Here is a 23,381-nt window from a genome sequence, read left to right as displayed (position 1 = left end):
GCTTCCTCCATTGAGCTCCCGCCACACAGGGCTTAAGCAGAGATTTTAAAACACGAGGAAGTATGAAATCCCCTTACTTTAAGCCCTCCAATGAAAAGGAACCTACAGAGTAAGAGAGAATAAAGTGAATATCAGCCAGATGCAATACACAAACCTTACTTGTATCCCGATCCGGACAAAGTAAAATGAAAATTATGCGCGCATTCAACTTTTACACACAGGCACGCTATTTGATCATCCGAGTGCAGCGTTTAAGGAACTATTCAATGTTCCGGTGTGGCACACACTGAATTATTTATGTGGGAACGAAACAGAATTAAGACTTTGCAGGCCAATTGTGGGGAAGGGTGCTTGGCTGGCGGAGAACTCTCGTGGCATACATGAAGCTCTGGGTGAAGCCGGCATGCTGGTGCAGCGCCGTATCCCAGTTCTGAGTGGGGATGGGTGGAGGTAGTCGGAACAGAAGTTCACGGTGATCACTAGTTCCATAACAAGGTTGACGCCAGCCTGGGATACAAGAGGCTCTGTCTCAAAAACAAGACATGATAAAACAGAATTGGGAAGGTGTTGATAAACTGGGCGGAGGCTGGATGGAGCAAAGATGCTGCTCAGTGGAAGTGGGCGAGGCCTACACAAGATTTTGTTGCTCTTTTCTACAGTTTGAGTACGTTTAATGACGACCATTGTTAAATGATTGGATAGATAAAGCCCTCCATTGGCTTACCCATGCACCTTGGGTAAAAACCAAGGCCCGGCAACTTTCATAGCTTCATCCCTGGGCTCCTCTTGTTCTCAAGCCTACGGTGTTGGTTTCTGTGATACTCATAGCTCTTTTTGGGCCTAGGAGCTTTAGTGCTTGTTCTGCCCTCCCCTGGGAGCATGGGTTCTGTGGGTGAGCATCTGGCCAGAGTCTCTTGAGAGACTCTCCCGTCATGCAGCAGAGCTTCCTTCTCATTCCCGGCTTCAGTTCCTTCCCACCTATTGTCTAAGCATTTTCCTGTCTGTGATAGGCTTCCTGTGACACGTGCCCCTTTAGAGCTCTGAGTTTTCCCTCTTCCACAGAAGGCTGGGGAATATAACGAAGTATGTGTGGGTGGGACAGAGGGCGGGGGTCATTCAGCAAATGTTTGTTGGATGAATCAACAAATGTTATATTGCCACCCCTAAAACAATGCAAAATCCATTCGTGTGTGGCCAGCATTTCACTTTTCACTCTTCTTGTTTCAAAATTAGATTCTGTTTTTCTCTGAAAATTGCAATAGAAAGAAACATTGAGAGAAGACTAAACATTCTGGCTTCCCCTAGGACAGACTCCTGTTAGTGTGCTATTTTAAAAAGCAGAGGAGTAGGGAAAACAAAAATCCACCCTCACCTGCCTTTCTGCTTTTCCCTCTTCTTGGCATAACAACTTCTCTAGTTGGCAATAACCTGATGATCTGCCAGGGAATATGCCCTGGATAATGAAATCTGGCTTCTTACCCTTCCAACTTCAAAAGCATCTCTGTATTTTTTTTCTCCTTTTCCCTCAGCTCTGAATCCTTTTCCTTGCCATGGGCCCCTACCTCCTCCCCAGGTGGATTTCTCTGCATTAACATAGGTCATATCAGCACAATTCCTTTGGATGTTCTAGAAAAGGCATGAAAAGGAAAACACAGATGCTGCTACAACGTTAAATCTTGTCAGTCAGACCCACAGAACGCATTCTGCCTGAAGGTGCAGAGCCGTGGAAATCAAGGGGTTAAACTCATTTTCAATTTGCGTACAGATGGATGCGCCCAGCTTTTCCTTTATCTGAGAAGCCTGCATCCATAGGACGGCAATAACAAATATTCAGGAAGCTGCATTCAATGTGGAATTTAACAAAAGGAATTAGCCACAGTGTGTGAACAGTAACTTTAAATAGCAGAGTGACAAAGGAACCGCTGGCTGATAAAAGAAAACTGATAATTACTATATCAGTGCCCTTTGCACATGAAATTCCTCAACTGTAGCAAGAGGTTGCTCACAACTCTGCCTTCCTTTTCTCCCATCAAAATCGAGCAAAAGAAAACGTAGCAGAGGCCAGCTACATCTTAGGATCATTTGAACAAAACAGGACAACCAAAATAAAAGTGTTCTTATACACAGTGCAATTTCTAATTGCAAAAATTGTAAAAAAACAAAAACAAACAAACAAACAAAAAAACTTAAGCTATTTTTATAGAGCCTGTGTTATGGCACCAGCACTGGAGAGGAAGCATGACAAACTCTACATCTCTCAGCCTTCCTGCAGGAGAAGTGGACTAGAGCCTTGCTCTTTAATATTTAATGTGAACTTTATTAATTCTTTTCAACACGAAGAGACTTGGCATCTAATATGTGGTCACCTCTAAGACTGTGTAGAGTACAGCTCCTGGGATGTAAAGCCAACCTAAAGGCTTTCGGTCTCCAGCATTCTTTGTGATCACTTTAATGCAGCTGTGTTTGGAAAGAAGCTCTCACACCCCACAGGGTACAGACATGGAAGGAGGTGGGGTAGGAAAATAGGAGACCACAGGTACCCTCCTACCCACAGCCAGGCGGGCAGGCAGGAGGCGAGGAAAGATGTCTGAACCTTGCTTCTCCTTGAAATGGGGCTGCATTGCGACTTTCTCATCCTGTGTCCCCATCCCTGCTTTGGCTTACTGGATAGTGTGTTCTTTTTCGTAGGCAGATATTTTTAAAAGATTTATTACTCTCAGGTGTGTGTGTGTGTGTGTGTGTGTGTGTGTGTGTGTGTTTGCACTACACAGGAGTGCTTGTACCCACAGAGGCCAGATGTGTCAGATTTTCCTGCAATTAGAGTTAGAGTCAGTTGTGAACTGCCCGACAAGGGTGCTGGGAACTGAACTTGGGTCCTTTGCAAAAGCGGTACATGCTTTTAACTGCTGAGACACCTCTCCAGCTCCCATAAGCTAAATTCTTTGTGAAGGGCTGGGAAAGTTTAGAAAAATTAAACACCTCAAGGAGGCACATGGCTCTCTGATCTTTTGAAGAGCTGCCGAGTGAAGGAGAAAGATAAATCAACAATGATTCTAGAAGGGTAGAGCCACTGTCAGCAGGCGGGTGTTGTATGGTGTTTCATGGTGATAGACTCCTAATTCATCCAAGAATGTTCTCAGCCACTTCCCAGCCTCATCTGCATACACTTGGGACCTGGTGGCCAGCTTTGCCGTGGACTTGAAGGCAGACGTACAGTCTATCACGTGCATGTCGCATTCGTTAAGAAGCCCTCTTCTATCTTCGCCTCCATCTGCGGCTTGAGGCTGAACACTGTGAAGCCCTGCGAGTGTTGCAGTGATGAGAAGGAAGGAGCTTCAGGCCCCCAAAGCTTCCCACAGTCCAAGAACTGGCCTGGACTGATAAAGAGGCCATCTTTTAACACTCATTTTAACAGAATGAGGTTTTCATTCTGTTTGCTCAGCGGGTAGCATTACTCCCCCTAACATAGCCACTCAAATTCTTTCAAAATGTGAAGTGACAGTGATACCAACCAATGGGGATTACTTCTGGGACTCAAAGATTACAGAATGATCTCTGTTTTTCAGCATTAGTTTTATCCAGGACAAGTGTTTCTGAATCTATCTGTCTGTCTGTCTATCTATCTATCTATCTATCTATCTATCTATCTATCTATCATTTATCTATTCTTTACTGAGTTATTTATTTTCAGCCCTAAGAGCCTTTGTTCTGGGCTCTCTCAAACAGTGAGAGACAGTGAGAAAGTCTGGCTGAGCATGTGAACAGCCTTTCTCTTCACATCCAGCTGTGTTTCCTGGGCAGTGTTGGGGATACTCAGTCACAGAGTATTTTGAGATCGAATCCACAGAGAACAGAAGAACCCTAAATTGGACTGAAATGGCAATTTCACCAGTGGCTGAAGGACAGGGAGATCATACAGAAGACAGAACCAACTGGTAAGCAGCTCAGAATATTGTCTTCTCAGATTCTCCAAGGCAGCCAAGGGCCTGAACTGACACGCATCACTCTTTTCCTCTCCTTTGAAAGGACACTTCCTTTCATTTCCATGTAACCACAGAGGCCAGAAGCATACCCAAGACCAAAATAGCACCTCGGTGAAAAATAAAACCAAACCACACCAAAACAAAACAAAAACTACCATAACAGCAGCAAAAACCAAACCAAACCAAACCATAACCTTGGTTAAACGCAGAGAGCACTGCTCTATGGTCCATGGCTGTTAAGTGCTAATGCACTGGAGATGCTATGGTGGAATATGGGGGCTGCCTTTTCAGAGGAAGACCTGGGGCAACAAGAGCACACCCTTGTTGGCGAGCAGGACAATCAAGCAAAGGACAGTTAGTTCATATGCCAGCATGGCTGTTTCCCGTACTGTGCTCAACTGGGCTCTGAGAAGGTCAGAACTATGTGCTCAAACCTTCCTCCCCAGCCAGATTCCTACAGAGGGAGGGGACGATGGGAGGGGACGATGGGAGGGATGGAAGGCCAGCTTGTTTTCCTTCGGTGTGCTCAGTCTAATCTGTACATATGCACAGTTCCATATTTAGAATTTGTCTAGGCAGAGAGTGTTGAGCCACAGTAGTTCTTGCTTGTCACTTGAAAGATGCTGACAAGGAGCAGAGGGGAGTTCAGCGCCAAGTTTGTATGAGAGCTTGATTCTCTTCCTCCCCACAAATCTGCTATGACAGAATCTGCCTGGTGTGGAAATGAAGGCTGCCTGTCAAGGACACGAGACATTTGTATCCTCTCACCAGTTTCTGTCATATTGGCAGGCAGATGTAAGGCTCATGTGGGGCCGTGGTGGGTCAATAATGTCAATATGGTTTTGAGTTTACATTCAGCTTTTCTGTGACTAAAGAGAGAGCTTTTATGTATAATTAAGGCTCGGGAGATGGTGTCAGCACTTTTCCTTAGAGAGAAAAAAAAAAAAAAAAAAAAAACAAAAACGAGTGAGGGCAATCGCTAGATAGGCCGAAGGCTGTGACCTTCCTCTTGGGTAAAATGGCTGGTGGTAACTGCAGGCTTCATTGCTTGCTGTCCTGAAGACATGAAATGTGTCATTGGAATGGGTGCAACCAAGAGCCCCTCATCCCCAGTTTAGGGTATGCTGCTGTACCCCAGTCACAGCAGTCCTAAATTTCAGAGACAGCCTGGTTACTGCTTTTTCAGGCCCAAAGTCTCTCTCTGCTCTGAAGATCGCCGTGACCTGTCACCTCCATTCCAACTCTCTGAGAATAGCCCTGTTGCTGGCAGCCTCTGTGTCCTTGATGCTCAGCCACGTGTGACTCTGGCTGCCCAGACCTGAGGCTGCAGGTCCCAGGAAGGGCCAGTGTCCTCAGGGAGTGCCTCAGAGGAGTGTCTCCGAGGAGTGTGAGCCTGTGAATGTGAGAAAGTCACCGGTAGTGGTTCCCAAGTTCTTTCCACAGATCTGGTGACCCTGAGAACCCTTTGACATCACTCCCCTGGCTCCCCCTAGTGGCTCAGGGTACCCCAACCAGAATTTTTTATTATTAACCTTTTTTTATATATCATAATACATTACATGATTTTTCCCTTCTTGCTTCTCTTTCCAAACCTTCCCACCCTTCTTGCTTTGCAGGATCATAATATCCCTGGCAAAGTCTGTTTTTACAGGGCTGTACCATACTTGAGGGCAAGAGGGTCCTTTATGATTCCAAAGCTCAGCACACGGGGTCCTGGGAGCTCCGCTGTTTTTCTGTTCTGATCTCTGAGTATCAGTCAGATTTTCTGCCAGGGACCTTAAGGACCACTTGCTTTTGAGGTTGTGCTGGGGAATCTCTTCTTGTTGGTGGTTCTTTAAAAGACAACATGATCCCACACTGCCCCGGAACTCATCCTGTGACCCAGGTTGTGTTAGATACAGATGATTGCCTGGCCTGGCTTCCCGAGTGTTGAGTAGGTGTGTGAGCTGTGGTGGCAGTCCGTTTTGATGGAAAGTCTAAAAGCAGAAGGTGAGGGAGCAACCATCTCTGGCATTGGGTCTGGGGCCAGTCCTAAGCTCTCCAGGTTGCCAGTTTCCAGTGACAACTCTGTTAGATGGGTTCAGAAACATCACTGACATGTTTCTAATGTGTTTTTCATCCACACAGTTTTCAAGTGTCCATATAAGACCATATCACCATAGAGGAACCAAATCAAAACAACATCACCACTGTCCCTACAGTAATCACCACCATCCTCAGATCAAGTACAGGGCTTGGGTCCCCAGAGCTCTGATGTTTCTGAGAATTTGTGTATATTTTTAAAGAAACACAAGTGAGTTTGAGTTTATTGCAAAAGAAAGTCGTAGCACTCTGCAGCAGAGAAAGGCCAGAAATAGGTTATCCTGGGGTAATTTTAATCTTTTTCCTCCTCAATTATATTTTTCTTATCAGAGAAGGGATTTTTTATTAAATCTAACTTAAAGGACCTTTGTTGGAGAATGGGACGAGGGCACGGGATGGGGCTATCTGGGGTGAGTAAGCGTGGGACCTCTTGGCCAGTGCTTGACGCCACCGTTTAATGGATCATCCTACGGTCTAGAAATACCCACACATATGCATCTCATGTGAGGTAAACTGTGATGCTCTTAGGACACCCTCTGACTCTACATAGACTGTTCTCCCTGGAAATGAAGGCAGGGTTCAACTCTACATCTCTGTGACCTTCTGTTTGGGTGCCATGGATGCCTTGCAGTTTTTCCAAAGATGAGTTACTTTGGGTTTGGAAGATGAGAAGAAGGCAGTGCTGCCGTGTGGAGCCCTGGTCCATTGAGTGCCAGCTTTCAGTAGGTTGATGGCTGATGCAACTGTTGGAAACCAGAGGCTTAGCTCACGGATGCTTCCACAGTGGAGTCAGAACGGCTTTATTTGTAGAAGGCTGATTAATTCCTGACCTCAGCTATCTTGGGAAGCTGCAGGTGGCTGTGTGAGATGAGTTTCAGGCTCAAGCCCAGCTCTGAGGACAGAGAGAATGATGGCACTACCCTTGGAGACTTCTGTAAGGAAACCAGGCCTTGAATGGATGGGAAGCTGAACCCCGGGAAGGGTTGACTGGGGGAGAAAGGCTGTACGAGCCAAAAGTAACAAAACTGGTTGTGAATTATTGGGTATAAAATGTGAATACACACACACACTCACACACACACTAATGGTTTGCTAATTTCCAACATTGTACAGATATTAAACACAGTGATGGGAGGGTGGGAGACATATGCTTTAAGTAGAAACCAGAGCTATATCCTGTTTGGTTCCATGCCTGCAATGATAGTGCTTTGAATACTCACCCATCTGAAAGGAGCTGTGTGATGCCTATACTCCCAGGGGACAGATGCTGAATTCCAGGATGCCCCAGCTCAGGGACCACGCTGTGGGCACCGGCTCCTTCTCTTTGCCTGTCCTGGCCACTGCTCTCCCTGGTCAAGCCTGCCTTATCTCTGAGTGCTGCCATTCCGTATTTCCCCCCACGACACAAACATGTTGTGCCATTCTGAGGAAGAAGCAACAAACAGAGAGAAGCCAGGCTGGAGCACGTCCATGCCATCCGGGTATTAGAAGAGGAGATGGTAGCATTGTCTGTCAATATGCCATGAGAGCATATACCCCTACCTTAAAAGGAAGAACAGGAATGGGTCTCTGGTTCCGCTTACTTCTTCAGAGACCCTTCCCTGGAGCTAGCATGAACTCAGATGTACTTGAAACAAAGCCAGCGCTGAGTGCTGTGAGCTGCAGAGTAGATGGAGCAGGGCCTCACCAGGGTGGAGGAGGCTATAGCCACAAGGAAGAGACACCAGGAGTTGCCCTGTGTCCTCCACCAGACGCTAGTCAGGCTTCCCTCCTGTAGCCCCTGAGCTCCATCCCATCATGCACTGATTGTCCACCAAGCTGCTTATGGTTAACCCCGGAAGCCATTGGTTTCTCACTTGTGTTTTGGTTGGTGGTTATTTGGTTGCCCTTGGCTTTGGCATACTGCTGGCACTGGACACCCAGGAGCTTCTCGGTCACTTTTATCGCCCGAATATGGGGCCTTGACAGCTGAAACATCTTATGAAAATAGCATTTCAATGTGCAACGTGCCATAAATACCCAGAGTGTGACAGCCAGGAAGCTTTGCTAATCACAGCTTTGATGCCCCGCGAACTACTGTAGCTGGCGGTGGTCCTCGGGCTTCTCAAAGCCTCCCTGGACTCGGCAGACACTGCTCAGCCGTCCAGTTTTCCACTCCTCCCCTCACGAGGGCAGTTGCCATCCTTGGCCCAAGGGAAAGTCCTTTCTGCGCCCTTGCCTGGCCAAGGCCTTTTTCTGGCCATTCTCCCAGGAGCCTCATGCCTCCTCCCTGCCCCTAGGGTGACAGAGGGTGAGGCTGGCTAGACCCAGCCAGACTTTCCCAAAGTTCCTATGTCATTCACCACCTTGTCCGGCAGCAATATGCTATTTTTAACTTCCGGTGACTGGGGCTCTTGATGGGCCGTGACAAGAAATGGAAGTTTGATTTGTGTCGCAAGGAGAGTGGTCCTTTACCCACACAAAATGCCGAGGAAAAGCTGAAGATCCTCTAGGAAGGCATAGGTAGGGCACCCCGGCTTCCTCTGTCCTTAAAAACTGCTAGTAACAAGCTCGGGTGCTTTGGTTTGATGCCTTCCTTGATCTTCAGATTCCAGGATCGCCGCAGAGTGCAGGGAAAGGACAGCGCCTGTCTGCTGTCTGTAACTAACTAGGTTACCGCTTTCCGTGGTGACTCAATCCCTCAGCTCCCGGGTCCAGGCGTGCCCTCTTGTGGGGGAAAATGCATTTGCCTGAATGTATATCTTTTTTTTTTTTTTTAGTTCTTTTAAGTTTTTTTGAGTTTCATACATGTGTGTGATATGTCTTGATAATTTCTCCCCCAATTCTTCTTCATCTCTTCTTCTACCCAGCTTTCCTCTCCCTGCTTAATGCTTCTTGATTTTACATTCACTGAGTTGTTTGTATGGGCGTGGGTGTAGGATCATCAGCTAGAGCATTCTTTTCTTTTCTTTTCCTTTATTCTTGTGAAAATGCTCACTTTTTGTTTTAAGTGTTTACTTAAGTTATATCTCTGGAATAAAAATCATGAGTTCATAGTTTGAAGTGAAGAGGGAGCTGAAGAGATATGGGTGGATTTATTATTCTTACCAAAATAATCTGTCCTAATCAAAACCTCATGATAGCCTCTACCCTATACGCCGGCGTCCATCCCAATGCACTCTCTCATGCGCGTGCGTTTTTACCTTTGAGAGCAACCCCTGGATGTTTTCCTCTCTACCTCCTTTGTGTTGGTGCATGGCGGGGCAGGGGTAGCACAGTTACTGTCTCTAGTCCTCTCTATGGCTCTGCTTAGCTCTCCACATGCCTCAGTTTACCAAGTCCTCACAAGAACAATGTGACATGGAGCTCATAGAGAACCGGAGACTGGTCAGGCTGTGCCCTGTTTCTCCTCCTCTCCTTCTCTCTCCCCTTCCCTGCCTTCCCCCCTTCTCTTCCTTCTTTGCTGTGGTCACTGCCGCTATTGTCAAGCTGGGGCCTCATTAGCATGGGCCGCCTTCCAACTTGTTATGTAGCCAGTATTGGTTTTGAACTTCTCATTCTCCAAGGTCTGGGTGCCCAGTTAAAAGTGTGCAACACCACCACTCACTGCCTTGCTTCCTGTTTGTCTCCCGTCCACCGCATTTGAGTGTTCCCCCATCTTTCTGAGTGGGCATATGTTCCCAGCACTTGCTCTGTGTCAAGTTATGTTCAAATGATGGACACAGCCGACTGGCCTGCTGAACTCACAGCCTGGAGAGAGGTAACAGCAGGCAGCAAATGAGCAAATACTGTATTTATTCAAGGATATGTTCCATCCTAAAGTGTGGCTGGTCTCTGTATGCTTGCACTGTAGACTACACTGAGGTTTCATTGGGAGCTCTGTGCTAGCCTTTTTCCTCAGTAGGCAGAGAATATGGGAAAGGTTCCCCCCTGCTTGGGATGGCCTTCTGTTCCCACCTCTTGGTAGCCCTTCACCACTCCACTTTCAGCCGTACACCTCTGGGATACTCAAAGTGAGTGTGCACACAGATTTCTTGTTTCTTTTACCAAATATGGAGACAAGGAAGTAGAAGGTCCAATCCACAAGAAAGGATACCTTGGGGGGATTTAAGTTACTGATGAACTGGGAAGACTAGTTATGCTTTCAAGAAGAACTCAAGTTTATCCTTCTGGGGAGGGCATTTGTCATTGATCATCATCTTTGGGCATGGACAGAGACTCATTGGTTGACAACACTTGCCAATCCCTGATATGCCTGGTCCTGGAAACCTGATGAAAAATAGGAGAACGAAATATCCCTTCTTCGAAGAAAACAGAGGGTTTGATTTTCATCAAAGAAAGAATATGGAGTGGCAAAAGTGCTGGGTGTGGTAGAGATGGAGGAGCAGGAATGAGACAAGTGCTGTAGTCTCCAAGGGTCATGGAGCAGAGGCAGAGGGAGGACAAAGCTGCCTGGGTATTTGCAGGGCAGACTCTTAGGCATGAAGGGGCAAGAAAGAGCCTGCAGCCCCTGTGGCTGCCTCTGTGGGAGGGAGTGTGAAGAGGCAGGGTCTGGAGGACCTGGGGATGCTGAGCAGGCCTAGGAGTGTTGGAGATAGAGGAGTGCAGAGGTGCGAAGATGACCAAGGAAAGTGATAAAGGCTAAGGGAAAGTGCTGGATGGTGTGTCTTGGGCCAGCTGTGGGCTTTTCTTGTAGGCAGTGGGCTGCCGGAGCTGGCTGGGCCTCTGCTACAAATTACGAAGGAAACCTGCTTGTTATCTGAATTAAGCCCTGTTTGTTCTTATATCCACTGAAAGTTCCCAAGGAAGGAAGATCACTTCTTTCTATTGTAGGTCAAGTGTTTAGATCCTGTGGTGAGTTATTTGAGGAGTCTTTCGGATCAGAACCTCTAAATTGAAAGTGTCAAGGTTTTAAAAATCAGTGTTGTGCATGGCCATAAAACCTGTTTGCTGGCGTTTTCTCCTCCTTTTTGTTAAAAGTATGTATTGCGGAGTAATAAATGCCTTCTTGTCTGGTAAAGAAACAAGTTCTGTGGCTGGAGACATGAGCTGTCAATCTTGCAGAATCCTGTGAACACAGAGTCCCTCCCTTTTGGCTCACCCCTTCCCTCCCCATGACTATCTCAGCAGCTGAGCAGACAGCAGGATGCTTTTTACATCTTTTTACTTCTCTCTCTGCCATTTTCATCTATTCCCCAGTCATTTGTATATGTGCATATGCTTCTGTATATGTGTGTGGCACATGCATGTTTGGTGTATGCGCGTCTGTATGTGTGGTCACACATGTGCAGACACCACAAGAGGACATTGGCTGCCCTCCTCCATCACTCAGCACCTGATGCCCTTGATGCAGAGTTCAGGTCCCCTGAATCCGGAGCTCGGATGGCAGCCTGCGAACCCTAGCAATTCTTCTGTTTCTCACTCCCCAGCTCTGGGGTTGCTGGAGCGTACATGCAACCATACTAAACCTTTAACATGGGTCCTGGGGACCCGAATTCCTGCCATCAGGCTTGTGCAGCAGATATCTTAGCCACTGAGCCATTTACTGGTCCCTCCTTCTCTTAGTCAGAGTTTCTATCCCTGTGAAGAGACACCACGAGCATGACAACTCCTGTAGAGGAAAATATGTAATCTGGCCAGCTTACAGTTCAGGGGTTTAGTCTGTTATCCTCATGGCAAGGCACATGGCAGCACGCAGGCAGAGATGGTGCTGGAGAAAGAGCTGAGAGCTCTACGTCTGCGTTAGCAGGCCGCAGGAAGTGGAAGTAGCACTAGGCCTGACTTGAGCATTTTCTAAGTCAAAGCCCAGCCCCTAGTGACACAACTCCTCCTAAGAGTGCCCCTCCCTATGGACCTATAGGAGCCGTTCTTATCCAAACTATCACTCTCTATATTCTGTTTTGTTGTAAATTCTTTCACAAGCAACCCAGAAGTAAGCCATTCTTCTGAAGAGGATTCTGGGATGTCAGTGGGTCCTTTATAACCCTCTCAAAACCACACTTTACTTCTTTATCTGTTCGCTTTACTGAGGAGGGCTGTACAGGTTGTGTCATGCTTATACACCTCAAGGAAGTGGGGCTTTCTACACCCTGGGATGCCCGCACCCCAATCAAAGGATTCAGCCCTTCCCCGGCCTCGAACACCCTTGTGTTCTGTCAGGTTCTGCTGTCGTTATGTGTGGCTGCTTAGTGCCTGGTCTGTTGTCTTCACTTCTGAGAGTGCACAGTGCTGTGCTGCTGACCACAGGGCTGTCACTGATCATCGGGTCTTACTCACCTCCACACCCACTCTCTGCGCCTGGCCCCAGTCCCCCGAAGCTGGCCCCTCTCTTCTCCTAGGAGTGCTATTACCTTAATGCACCACAAATGGAAAATCTGTAGTCTGCTTTACAGTTTCTGCTGCAACTCACAGTGATGAGGCATCTTGTCAAGGTTCGCCACTGTTGTCCAGATAGGTCAGCCTCAGGCTTACAGCTAAGCCTGTCCTCCTAGTATGCAGACTTGCATCTTAAGTCTTAACTACAAAGGGTTCTTACTTCATGCCTTATTTTCAGTAAATCCTCAGCTGATATTTGTGAACTGGATTTGAACTGCCCCTCCGAATTCAAACGCTATCAAGTAGTGGTCAGTCACCACGAGGGCAGAACCTTAATGGAGTGGACAGCTTTTATTGGGCTTTGTATACAGCAGGTGATTTCAGCCTTTTCCCATTCTTATCCCCTCAGCATGTACTGAGACCTCTGTTTCAGATGTCCGAAAGCCATTTGGTGGGGTGTACTTTCCTAGAAGTGCTGAAGGGCTCCAGAGTTTAATTTTTTCTGCACACTTTACTTTTAAATTTTGAAATCATTTAGGGTCTTGGCATTCCACTCAGCTCACGCACGGATGGTCCCACCCCTAGGTTACTGATGAATCCAAAGTTACAGTGGTCTGTGTGCCAGGAAAAGAGGAATTGCCAAACAGAATTTGTGGATGAAAAAAGCAAAACACAAAAACAATAAAACAACACCTCACTGTCAATTTGTAAGGATGGATACAATTTAGAAAAAGAAGAGCCAATGAAAAGCTATTTCGTATTTGCTCAAAAGTTGAAAGGAGAATTTAAAACCATATGGAGTCCCCAAGGCACAGATTAATAGCCTATTCTGTGTGTTTGAATCTCGCAAAGTGAAGATATTATGCTACAGAGTCTCTTAAAATTAAGGAGATGTGGATAAAAAAAAAAATCACATGTGATTTACACATTCTTCAGTTTCTCCGTGAAGTCTCTAAGCCTTGAAGCTTTCCTGTTATTTATTTATTGCCTGTATTGGTGTCGGGAGAGAGCCATGTATGCTCACATTTTGCCTTTGAGTGTTAGGTTTTCCCTAGGCTGGAAAACAAGTCAAGGGGTCTAATATTCTTGCTTTCTGTGTACAAAAAAGTAATAACACTCCTAGTTGTCTCTCTTTGTCTCTCTGCTCACAGCTTATCACATCAAAGATGGATAAGCCTGGCAAGGGCCCTCAGGAACCTGCTCACCTCTTTCTGCTCTGAAAGCTGCAGTACGGAGCTGTGACATCCTGTGTGGTCCTTCCCTTCAGCTCTTGCATCAATCTCGGCTCTTTGCCTCCTCGTCCTCTTAATCTCGGTTTCACATTTTTTTTCTCCCTTTGAGGATTAGCTCTCCGCTCTAGTTCAGTTCTCACCACAGGCAACTGTCTTGTAGTTTTCCTCCCGAGGGGGCATCTCAAACGTTAGGGGGCTATCCCATGCTCTGGCCAGCGTGCCTCTTGTGTGCCTCAGTGGACCAGCTTCAGAAATGCTGCGTCTTTCCCAAGGTGAAATAGTAACTGTTCACAGACCCTGTGTGGGGCATAGAGAACAGCAGTGCTGAGATCTGGTCTCGGTTGAGATAGCACACTCTATCATGGAGCCCTCTTGCCTGAGTTAGAGCCATTTTTTCCTGCTCTTTGGTGCCTCTCTATCAGTTACTTTTCTCATCACCTGACAAAGCAGCTTGACCAGGGGTTTCTCTGGGCTCATGGTTGGAGGGATAGGGTTCGCCATGGCAGAGGAGACACAGGTGGAACGTAAAGAGACTGATGTGTGTCAGCTGCAATCAGCAGAGAGCAATGGTGCCTGGCGCATTCTCTCCTTTTTATGCAGTTCAGAACCCCAGCTCATGGACTCATACTTCTCATATCCAAGGTTGGGTCTCCTCTGTGAAGACCCCTTCAGACAGGCCTGGGTGTGTCTCCAAAGTGATCCCAGGTCAGGCAGGTTGACAGCGCAGAGGGAGCATAAGGAGTCTAATCTGAATGGGCAGAGAGGGCGAGAGTGACAAAAACACAACAGAGGCTGAAGCGCCAACACTAAACACCGCTCAGAGCCAACTGCCACCCGCAGAGACGTGAGCCTCGTCTCTGTCTCTTCTGTTTGGCTTGTGTTTTGGTATTAAACGTGTTGCATTTATCTGTTTGTGATGCTGCGGGTAGCACAGGTTGGGTAACTTAGAAAGAAAAGCAGCTTCTCATGTTCTGGAGGCTGGAAGTGCAATGTCATGACGCAGACACCACCACGTGATAGTCACCCCATTGTACGAAACAGTAATGTAGGATCAGGAGAGATGGCTCAGTGGTTAAGAGCACTTGCTGTTCTTTCATAGGACCTGAGTTCAGTGCCCAACACCAACATGAAGCTTGAAACCCTTGCAATTCCAGCTTCAGGAAAGCAGACCCTTTTCCAGATTTGGTGTTCATCTGTATACACACACATACACACACGCACATGACACTATACATACACCTCACACATCCTATACACATACACAAACATACACACATGCAAAGACACTACAACCATACAGAACATACAGCACACACACATACTACACACACATAAGATGCACATATCCACCCACACACACTACACACATGCACAGATGCTATGCATATATAGAACACACACACATACTACACATACACACTTCACACACACACTCACTATATACATACTCATATATACACATAGTATTTACACATAAACACTATGCACACATACACACCATACACATATAGAACATACACACATGTACATACACTATACACATACAAAACGCACAGATAAACACATGTGCATACATACATGCACACACATACTCATAAATAAAATGAATATATCTATAAAATGTTTTTATGTTGTATTTTATGCATGTTCCTGCTATGTGTCTGTCATAATGAAAGTATATTTTAAGTATGTGCCTACTATATGTTAGTCATCATGAAGGACAAAATTGTTAAAAATCAAGAAGTCATTTGACCTGCCTGGGAGAGGTCATGCCCCAAGGCAAGAGACATATGTGTAGACAGATGGCCTCTGTAGAAAACACGATAGCATCAGAGCCATGTGTGGAGGTTGAGTATTCACTCCAAAACTTTATTACCTCCTGGTATGCACAGTATTTTCCTGGTACATTAATTATGACATCTCACTTTTGTGATACGCTTTTGTGATACTCTTTGGAATTTACATCCCTTCAGTGTTCTAAAAAGATTCTTCTACTTTTTCTTGCATTTTATTTTTAACTGAGGAAGCATGTGTAGGTACTATAGGTGTGCCAAGCATGGTACCAGCTGCCTGGAACCAAGTAAAAGAGTGGTTTCCCTTTATTCAACTTCTCTCCTTGCATAGGAGATGAATGCTTACAGCAGGTTCGACTCTGGTTGACGCCTGCCATTCAGACCTGGTGGTGGACAGGAGGGAGAGCTGTGTAGACTGTGGGCATGAAGATATTGTAGGAGACTCAGAACTGAAGAACTGGTTAAGGCTGGTGGCATAGCAGGTGCAAGACCAAGGGTTAAATATCTAGCACTGTGTGAAAGGGCAAAAATAAGAATTGAGAGTAAGATGTTCCTTCAGTGTTAAAGTATCTCCAACATCACCAACAACATCACCTAGAGCCCTCAGTGTTTTGGGACCTTGGATCCAACTGTTGCTAACCTTGACAGCGGTCCTCTGTGGCAGAAATCATCTCACTTGGCTATAAGGAAACTGACTCAGAGGTTAACATGGTGTAACTGGTAAACCAAGACACTTCTATCTGTGGATTTTCCCTTCACACCACCAGTGAAGCCCAAGTCTAGTTGGGAGCACATGGAGAGATGAAGACAGGTGGGAATGGGGAAGTAAAGAGGTGCAGGAGCTTGCAGATCAGATCTCTGATGACAGGAGGGTCAGAAGACCAATGGGATTATTCAAAGACTGCTGCTCTGAGCCTTAGAGCTGCTGAGGGGCTTCCCTGTGTCAAGCCATGTTCTAGTCAAGATGTTCAGTTACCAGAATGAGGACGTGCAGGATGGGGCCTATCAAAAGCATGGGCGCTGAGAGTCTTTACTCCCTGGATGCAAGGCATGCTAGAGCCAGGTTCTCTAAACAACAGAACAATGGAAAATGTATAGAATCTTGAGACTGTGAATATAGCAGAGTAGCTGTGAAAGTGTGTCCTCCTGTCGGGAACCAGCTGCACAAACACAGACGTGGCACGGCTGTTTAAATAGTCACTTGTGCGAAAGAGTCTTAAAGGTCGTGACTATGTTTACATAGAGAATGGCCACAGCAGGGAGGTCACATGGTGCTAACCTACATCCACAGGCAGGCAGTCATGTGCTTGCTGTTACCTAGTGTCCATAGAAACAGAAGGGCTGAGCATCATGGCCCAGGATACTGCAAGGTTAAATGTAATCCGAAATCAGCTCCTGCTTGATCAGGAGGCTGAATGTCAAGGTATACACTAGACATGGCACAGACTGGGTAAAAGAAAGGCCAGTGGGGGCCTGTGATCTGCCACCATGTGCGAAGGGCCACCAGCATGGAGAAGACAGATCCCTGCCACTCTCAGAGCTCCAGAGGGCAGGACTGGCATCTGGGAAAGAAAGGAAAAAGAAGCTCTTTCACTTCGTTGCAGGGAAGAATAGTTTGGTGATTTAGCCCAGTGAGGAAAAGAGCCACCTCAGACAATCATAGCGGGAATCATGACCTACGTTAAGAAAATTTAATTACCAGGGAGTGTTCAAGTGCTCAACTTATTTCCATCTCCCTTTTAAGAAGGTAAAAATAATGCTCACTGAGTTTACCACTGTTTGATCTTGTGATAGTGTCTTTCCTACATTGTGTGATTGGTTTGGGTGTTACTTTTAAAAGAAGTCCTTAGAGCAGAAGCACACAGGTCTTTTGTTGATTTAGGTCTAATAGTCTGGTGGACAGATAACCATATTTATTTGTTAATAAAAACTCGGAGTCACTGATGAGAGCTTCTATCTTTAGGTGAAGGTTGACATCAAGACCAAAAAGTGGCCAGGCATGGTGGCACACATTTGTAAATCTAGCACTATGAGGCTGAGGCAGGGGAGTGTGAGTCTAAGACTAGCCTTGACTACATGGTGGGTTTGGGGCAAGCCTGGGCTACAGAGTAAGAGATGCTTTCAAAACCAAACTAAACCAAACCAACAGAAGTACTGAGATGCTCCTGACCTTCTTCTATATCCCTTTCACTGTTGTACTGCCGAAACTGTGAGTCTCTATCCCAGATCGCCATTTTCCTCAGGATGGTAATTTTGTTGATCTGTAATGCCAGATGAATCACACTCGCCATTCAACTAAATTACAGTTATAGAATAAAAAATTTGCTAAAGATGTCCAAGCAGAATGTAAGTAAAATAAAATAATAAAGAAATAAGTAAATTTATCCTGAGGTTGTGGTGGATTTGTGTCCTAGGATAGAGGTTGGTTTTAGCTCAAGCTGTTTCCCAATGGTCGGCTTGCATCGCTGTATATTGTAATAGCAGATGCTGTGGAAGATGTAGGCAGTGACCTTGCCATACAGATGTGGAACTGGGGTTGGCAGAAAGAACTGGGAGGGAAAAGCAGCCTTGATAGACAGTGTGAGATGAGGGAGGAGCGGAGTGCCTCTGCTTGGGAAGTGATGATCCTGGACGATGCCACATTCCCAAGAGCCCTGGAATATACAGTGTCAGTTCTGAGAATAAGAAATGACTGAAGCCTGGTGTGGTGGTACAAAGCTGTAATTCCAGCACTTGGGAGGCTGAGGCAGGAGGACCATGAATGGGATGCCAGCCTGTGCTATGTGAGGAGACGGTGCTGCCAGAGAGCACTGTTATTTACATGCAGTGCAGCGTGGAGAAAGCAGAGCAGATCGCAAAGCATGGGAACAGCACACGATGCTGGCTGTTCTAATCTACATAGAACTGCTCATTGAGGGTCAAGCCACAGGCCAATCTCTTTTCCTGGCTCCTTCCCACCATGAAGAATCCAAACATTTGGTATCACAAGACGCTAGAGACAGAAGGCAGTCACAAAGCTATCTGTTGGACTTGTCTAAGAAAACAAAGCAAAGAATTGATGAAGTGTGTGCCGGTTAGTTTAACTGTCAACTTTATACAACCTAAAACCGCCTGGGAAGAGTGTCTTCTAGGTTGGATTAGATTGTCCAAAGGATATGTCTGAGGAAGGCCTAGCCCACTGTGTGACATTTCCTAGGCAAGAGGTCACTAGCACCGTAAGAAAGGAGAAAGCTAGGTGAGTGCAAGCAAGGATAAAGAATTCCCTTTCTCTATGCTCTTGACTGGATATGGTGCTTTCAGATACTGCCTTGATTTCCTCTCAGTAATGGGCTGTGACCAGGAATTGCAGGCCAGATAATCTTTTCCCCATCAGTTATCTTTTCCCCCAGCAGTTGCTTTCTGTCAGGGTATTTGTCACAACAAAAGACATGAAGCGAGGGCAGGTACTTAGACTGGAGGCAGTAGCTCATGAGGCCTTGTTCTCTTCTGCTGTCAAAGCCTCTTCCACACCTGTCAGTGAATGTCACCCCAAGCCCAGAGTTGCACTGGGGAAGGGTGAATAAACCAAAGTATTCCAAATAGCTGTGTGACAGAGCTGTGAACATTCATACATTGAGTGGAAGAGGGCATTTTGGTGGGGACAGTCGTGGGGAGGGACTTCTCAAAGAACAAGGGTTGCTGACCAGTTCAGATCGACCCTCCACAGGGAGGGAAGCTTGCTTCAGTATCATAGGCTCTGAGGTAGAGTCTGTCTAACAGTGCAGACATGAGAATTTAAGTTGTATGTGTAATTGAATGCATCAATCTCTCCGGATTGCTATAACAAAATAGCAAGAGCTAGTAAATGCATTCTTCATAGTTCTTGATGCTGCAATTCAATGATCAAGGTGCTAGCAATTTGGGGGCCTGGTGAGGACCCAAGTTTTAGTTCATAGATGGCATTTTTTCCCCTCTAAGAGGTAGTTCTCAGCCTGTGTGTCATGACCCCTTTGGCAAACCTCTGTCTCCAAATTTATTTATGTATATATACATGCATATATGTATATATTAAAATTCATAATATTAGCAAATTTACAGTTATGAAGTAGTAACAAAAATTATTTTATGGCCGGCGGTCACCACAACATGAGGAATTGTACTAAAGGGTTGAGAACCACTGCTCTAAGGGATGAGAAGTTTCTCTGGGGCTTCCTACTATAAGCCACTAACGTCATTCAAGAGGTTCTGTCCCCATGACTTCATCACTTCTCAAGGTCCTGGGATCAGATTTCAACTTGTAAACCTGTAAGAGGCCACAGACATTCAAACTCTCATATTGGCATGACCTAATTTACAAGCCTGCATGTATATTGGTCCTGGCACAATCACAGAAACACTGCAAATTAACTTAGTGGTCCTTATTCCACCTCCCGATGAGAGCACATCCTACCAACACAGGCCATTGGCTGACTTGTGAGATTGGAAGAGCTGAAGAAAAAGGAGCTGTGGGAGGCTCTGTCCAGCCTTTTTTCCCATGACCTCATTTTTAGCAGAAGCTACTGGCTAACACAAACAGTAATGGGAGGAATGGGACACCTGTGATGCTTTCTGGTGGCTCTGCTACTCTCTGTGTTGAAAGCATTGTCTGGATGGAACAAAAAGTGAGGCCACCGGTAGTCTGTGAGGGTGAGGTGATTGTGTATGCTCCCTTTGCACTGAGGGACCACTGTGGTTCTGTACTCTCAGAGCATCAGAAGCCCCTGTGCTGAAGGCTGTGAGAAAGCAGCTGGACATGGGGTTGTGTGTAACTTCTCTTTTGATTAGCTCTTGTTGCAATTTTGTTGGTTGGTTTTTATGCAGACAGGGTTTCATTCATACTTTCTTGCTAGGTCTTGGAGATTTTGTTGCAAGATCTCAGGTAACACTAGCTGTCTCTGGAAAGCCAAGTTATGATTCAACCAGCATTGGCTAATACGTAAATCCTCCGCTTGTTCCAACTTTTCCAAAAGTAAAAGCAAATGTTTTTTAGTCCAGCTGTATCCAAGCCAGGAGTGCCTGTAAACTGCAGTAAATGTGCAAATCTAATTGCAGTTGATTCAGCTCTTAGCATCTTGATATCACCTTTGGGGAATTTTTCCATCAAGATGCTCAGATTAATTTTAAGGCACTTAAGATTAGCATTTGGTTGGAGGCTAAAATATAAAACATTAGAAAGAGCCTCCCCACATCTTTGTTAGGGTTGCTATTGCTTCGATGAGACATGATGACCAGAGCAACTTGGGGAGGAAAGGGTTTATTTGGTTTACATTTCATTTACCACAGTTCATCATGGATGGAAGCCAGGACAGGAACTTACACAGGGCAGGAATCTGGAGTCAAGAGCTGATACACAGGCCATGGAGGGGTACTGCTTAAATTGCTTGCTCTCCATGGCTTCCTCAGTGCTCTGACCACCAGCCCAGGAATGGTACCACCCACACTTGGCCAGGCCCACCTCTGTCAATCATTAATTAAGAAAATTCATTAAAACTGGATCGTATGGAGGCATTTTCTCAACTGAGGTTCACTCCTTTCAGATAACTCCAGCTTGTGTCAAGTTGACATAAAAATATGTAACAAGCACCCTAAATAAACAGAAGGGTATGGGAAATCTAGAAGCTGACTATGCTTCCAGAAAGTTCTGTTGTGGGCCCACGACTAGCTGCACCCTCAAGCTGACTATGCATGGATGTGCTCAGGTTTCCATTTCCCACCACTGCCTTCCTGCCTTCCTGCCTTGAAGAAAGAGGTGAGTGGGGATCCTACCCAATTATTTCATTTTGATTATGTGAACTGAGGTTCCCAAGGGGGGAAAAATGAGAGAATGCACTCATGTTTAAGATTCCATAAGACCAGACGACTTATCTTTAAGGTTATGGGGCGTTAAAGCCTTGCAGAACAGAGCCAAATACTTGGAGCTACTTTTAGTCTGTCTGAGAACTAGTTGTTGCTCATCCTATGTCTGATCTAACATCCTTGTGTCTATCAAACTTTACAGTGTGTTCTCAGAAGACCACACTGCCATAAGAATGTGTGAGATACTTTCTGAACAGATGGCTGAGCTCCCCCTTTGCTATAATCTGCCTGCCTGTTGTCCCACAATTCATGTGATAAATACTTTGGTTTATGACTTTCTTTGCTCTGAAACTAATAGGATCTGCAGTGGAAAATGATATTTGCAGAAACCAGAATCTTTGTCCCTAGGTCTTGGACACCTCGGTTTTGGCTCTACAACAAACTGTTATTCCCTTTGTGGTGGCAAGTGTGTTTTTTACACTGATAGTTGTTTAGAAGAGGACACAAGTGTGCACACACATACATGCATACACATGTGCAGGAAAACACTTTGGTCTGAGAACACATGTGGTGATGGGAATGGAGAGCTGAAAGCACAGGTCTGCACAGGCTCAGCTTGGAGCCAGAACTCTATTCCTTTGTGCATGTGGGACTTCAAACGAACTTTCTGGAAGCATGCCCACACAGTTTCTGAATTTACCATCTGATCTATGTGTAATGAGGATAGAGATGGGACTGGATAGCATCCTTCTTTTCAACCCCTCACTGAGACAACATTACCCTAACAACCGCTGAGTGAGGAATCTTTTCAGCCAGTCTATCTCTGAGCTGTACAGCTACCCTGGCCCTGGGGACATCTGGACAATTGTACCTCCATACCGTCTCCATCCTCAGTCCCCAGGGTGTGCTTGCTGCCTTTGAAACACAGATCAATATTTATGCTTTACAGAATTTCCATTTAGCAGGTTTGAGCATGCCCATGAATTAATAGATAAACTTGTTAAGGACTGAACAAAAAAATAATGAGTTTGTTGATGTAAATTGGTCCTCAGCTGGAAGTCCAAGCAAAGTAATCACACAGTTTTACTTGTTGACAGTTACATTTCCTTAAATCAATTATCCTCATGAGTTTTCTTCACTAGTAGCTTGCTGTGACTATTCTTTGGTAAAGCACCAGCTAATTGTTTTATATCTTATTACTGATGATTCTGGGTTTGCTTTATTTTAAGACATCATACACTATTCTCAGACAGCCAAGTTAAGTGACCTCCTGTTGAAAAGAACTCTTCCTCTGTGGTGCCATTTTCTTAACTGAGAAATGCTTTCTTAGCTCAATAAAAGAACCATTGCATTTTATTAGGCCTACACAAATTGGATAAAAAGGATACAATACAAATCGTCAATTTTAGGCCTGCTGCTATTCTTATGGCAAGTACTGAGGAAACAGGGAGAGACTCTGTGATGTGAAAATGGAGGAAGAGCAAGGGAGGCATGTGATGGATTAAAGTGTGTTTCAATGTGCCTTTGCCTCCATCCTTCTGGAAACGTCAGTAAAGGAAGAGGATAGTAGAACTGATGTGTCACTTGTCCTTCCCCATGGCTCCATCCCATAGGATTCTGGATGCATTCGGTCTGCAGGAGGAAGACTTCATCTCACCCTACTGCTTTGACACTAACACCTAGTTGGGATTTTAGTGTTCTTTCATCCATTCTCCAGAAGGGCCTGCCATCTACCTCAGGCTCGGGTGGCCCACATTCTCACTCTTGAGTCACTGGTGACCATACAGATGACACAGCTTGGCCTCCCTTGGTCTCCTTTGTGCCTTTTGTTCTGTTTACCTTTCTTTGTTTACCGGATGCCACAAGGAACAGGTTGCTTGACTGTGAACAGTTTTCGATGGCTTGTTTCCGCCTCCTCAGGAATGTGTATAGAATAAGAACTTGTGTGATTAGGGCTTCACAAAGTAGGATCACTTCAGGGGATGACCCTGCTTCTTTGGGGGTGGCTCAGACCATTCCCGGCCAAGACCTCAGAGTGTCTTTTTATCTTTTCACAAATTGCTTCTCATATATGATTTCCTATCAAAGAGCTCATTGGAATCTTCCCAGGGTCAAGGGCATAGGAGACCAGCACATCACAGCCACCCACTTATCTGCCCATGACCTCTCAGACTCAGAAGAAG

The sequence above is a fragment of the Meriones unguiculatus genome, chromosome 20 (assembly GCF_030254825.1).
Source record: "Meriones unguiculatus strain TT.TT164.6M chromosome 20, Bangor_MerUng_6.1, whole genome shotgun sequence".
NCBI classification, from domain to species: domain Eukaryota; kingdom Metazoa; phylum Chordata; class Mammalia; order Rodentia; family Muridae; genus Meriones; species Meriones unguiculatus.
Note: the sequence above shows the minus strand (reverse complement) of the source record.